Raw genomic sequence first — 3,807 nt, forward strand, 5'->3', positions numbered from 1 at the left:
CTTTGGCCACTAGCTTTATAGCAGGTGTTCATATTGGGCACATATGAGACAGTAATGCTTTGCATCATTCAAAGGTCACACTTCAAATGCTCCGCCCTCTAGAACGTTAGTGATGCTCACTTTCAAATGGAATTCGCCATACATAATTTGCCAAAATGTGCAGCATACAATCTTCCGTTTTAACATATGGAGCAGACAGTGATGAATGACCTGTAAACAATATTTCATTTCACCACTAGGCCCTCCCCAAGCCAGGCATTCAGAACATCGTCAGGTTAAGTGGCCCGCCGCTAATTAGGAAAAGGAGTGGCACCAGTTTGATGAGGATGTGAACCAGATCCTCAAAGTAACAGCCAGAGGGGATGCTGACCGGAGGCTGCAGACAATGTGCTCAATGATCATCAACGTAGCCGCTGAGAGATTTGGCCTGATGGAGCAGCATTTGACCAGCGGCATGGCAGGACCAAATCATCAGGAGGAGAAGATCCGGCAGCTGCGGCAGGAGCTCTGTGTACTTAGAAAGCAGTTCAAGTAGGCATGGGAGAAGGATAAGGCTGCCCTGGCAGAGCTACGGAATATCGTAAGGAGCAAGCTCACTACCACACGTCGAGCTGAGCGGCACAGAAAGAGGAGCAAGGAGAGAGGTCGCAAACGTGCATCCTTCATCGCAAGCCCCTTTGGATTCACCAGGAGACTCCTCGGGCTGAAGCGTAGCGGTCGACTCAATTGCACTCAAGAAGAGGTTGATAAGTACCTCAGCACCCGCTACAGCGATAGTGAAAGAGAGCAGGACCTTGGACCATCCAGCACTTTGATAACCCCACCAGAACCCAGCATGACATTCAACCTCAAGGAACCAACCCTGAGAGAGGTTCAGGAGGTTGTCAAAGCAGCTAGGACTAACTCAGCACCAGGTCCAAGTGGAGTGCCCTACGTGGTATACAAGAGGTGCCCCAGTCTCCTCCAACGACTATGAAAAATGATCAAGGTCATCTGGAGAAGGGGAAAAGTGGCACATCAGTGGAGACATGCAGAGGGTGTCTGGATTACTAAAGAGGAGAACTCAAGCAACATCGAGCAGTTTAGAGTCATCACACTCCTCAGTGTGGAGGGAAAGATATTTTTCAGTATCGTTGCCCATCGCATGACTGAATTCCTCCTGAAGAATGAGTACATTGACACCACTGTACAGAAGGGTGGGATCCCAAAAGTTCCAGGCTGCATTGAGCTCACAGGCGTTATCACCCAGCTTATCCGGGAGGCACGAGAAGGCGACGGCGATCTGGCAGTGCTGTGGCTTGACCTTGCCAATGCCTATGTGTCAATTCCGCACAAGCTGGTGGAAACCTTGCTGATTCGACACCATGTTCCGGACAAAACTAGGGACCTCATTCTAAACCATTATAACGGTTTCAGTCTGAGAGTCACCTCCGGATCAACAACATCTGTATTTCATAGGCTGGAAAAAGGAATAATCATCTCAGTGATCTTGTTTGCCTTAGCCATGAATATGCTAGTTAAGTCAGCAGAGGTGGAATGCAGAGGCCCACTTACCCGGTCAGGTGTGCGACAGCCCCCCGATCAGAGCGTTCATGGACGATCTGATGGTGACCACAACATCTGTGCCGGGCTGCAGATGGATCCTCCAAGGCCTTGAACGCCTCATTGGCTGGGCCCAAATGGACTTTAAACCAGCCAATTCCTGAGCCCTTGTGGTGAGGAAGGGAAATATAACCGACAAGTTCCGTTTCCCCCAGGGAGGAGTCCAAATTCCATCAATCGCAGAGAAGCCAGTTAAGAGCCTGGGGAAAGTCTTCTACAGCACATTTAGGGACATAGCTACACTTCATGAAACCGGGAAGAAGTTGCACACCTGGATTGCTGCAGTGGACAAGTCAGGGCTGCCAGGCAAGTTTAAAGCCTGGATTTACCAGCATTGAATCCTACTGCGACTCCTCTGGCCACTGCTGGTTTATGATGTCCCACTAACCACCATCGAGGGCTTTGAGAGGAAGATCAGCCACACCCTGCGGAGGTGGTTGGCCCTCCCTCGCAGCCTCAGCAGCATAGCCTTGTATGGGAGAATGAACAAGCTACAACTCCCCTTCAGCAGCCTGTCGGAGGAGTTCATGGTTTCCCGGGCAAGAGAGGTCCTGCTGTACCGAGAGTCCACTGACACCAAAGTCTCCTCGGCTTGGATAGAGGTGAGGACCGGTAGGAAGTGGAGGGCCCAGGAGGCAGTCGACCAGGCTGAAGTGCGGCTGTGGCACAGTGTGCTGGTGGGGACAGTGGCGTCAGGACTTTCAGGGCTTGGTTGTGTCCAAAGACCTCGTTACGAAAAGGCCAAAGGAAAGGACAGGCGTTGACTGGTCCGAGAAGAAATCCAATCGGGGTGGAGGAAAGACGCATCAGCAGGATGGTGGGGATGCGACAACAGGGGGCGTGGACTCGATGGGAAGAGATAATGGACCGAAAGATCTCATGGTCAGAGTTGTGGAAAGCAGAGCCACACCGGATCCAGTTCCTTATCCGATCAGTCTACGATGTCCTCCATAGCCCAACCAACCTCTTCTCCTGGGGCTTGATATACACCCCTGCATGCCCTCTGTGCCAAAAAAGAGGGTCCGTGGAGCACATATTAAGCTGCTGCCATAAAGTCCTGGGAGAGGGACGTTATCGGTGGTGGCACGATCAGGTGCTAAGAGTCATTGCAGAAGCCATCAGCACAGGGATCTCCCTCAGCAGGCACAAGCAGCCAGCACAGCGCTCAAATGCATTTGTTAAGGCTGGAGAGAAACCACCACAGAGCAGGAAGGGGGGACTTCTGGCAACAGCCCAGGACTGGCAGTTAAAGGCTGACCTGGGAAGGCAGCTCAAATTCACATATACCATCGCCACGACCACACTTAGGCCTTACATGATCCTCCTTTCAGAATCATCAAGGCAGGTGGTCCTACTGGAATTGACTGTGCCCTGGGAAGATTGAATGGAAGAGGTGTTTGAACGGAAGAGGGCCAAGTATGAGGAATTGGCTGGTGAATGCCGTAGCAAAGGATGGAAGACCCGCGGCCTCCCCATCGAGGTTGGCTGCCGAGGGTTTACCAGCCAGTCGCTCTACAGAGCCCTCAAGCTCCTGGGAATAAGGGGACTGCACAACAAGAAAGCCATCAGGAACATCACGGATGCCGCTGAGAAGGCATCTAGATGGCTGTGGATCAAAAGGGGTGATCCATGGATCACACGCTACCTTGGTGTATGATGTTGAAAGACCCGAAACATCCGATGACTCCAGGTTACATCACGATGATGATGTGTCTACGTTGCACCTGCAAGGTGTATGTTAAATCAGATGATTTTGATCAATTAACATAAACCAAGATTAATAATAAATGAAAATGAAAACATTTTCATCTTATTTAACATATTTAATATTCATAAAATATTTAAATAATTTTTTTATATTTTAAATATTGATGTGTTGTATACTATAACATATATCACATACTCCGTAAAAAAATGGGAAGAATACATATTGTAGCACATTCTGTGTAGTATGTAGCAGACATTGTATAGCATTCCTGCCATAACTTATGAGTGCGCATGTGTGCTTACATCTCTAAACTAAGTGTTGAGCAGATCTAGGCTCAGATATTCCCCCTGAATCTAAACTCTGTAAGTGTATTAGAGCAGCAGAGCTGATCAGAGGTTAGATATTGCCACCTGTGTCTGAACTCTCTAAATGCATTAGAGCAGAAGACTTGATCTGTGATCAGATATTCCCAGAGTCTGACCTCTTAAGTGCATTAG

General features: G+C 49.3%; 1 pseudogene; it reads left to right on the forward strand.

The window, feature by feature from the left end:
• The first annotated feature begins 265 nt into the window (after positions 1-265).
• Positions 266-3,259, forward strand: LOC127637268 (uncharacterized; annotated as a pseudogene).
• The last annotated feature ends 548 nt before the right edge of the window (positions 3,260-3,807 follow it).

The sequence above is a fragment of the Xyrauchen texanus genome, chromosome 4 (assembly GCF_025860055.1).
Source record: "Xyrauchen texanus isolate HMW12.3.18 chromosome 4, RBS_HiC_50CHRs, whole genome shotgun sequence".
In the NCBI taxonomy this organism is placed as follows: Eukaryota; Metazoa; Chordata; class Actinopteri; order Cypriniformes; family Catostomidae; genus Xyrauchen; species Xyrauchen texanus.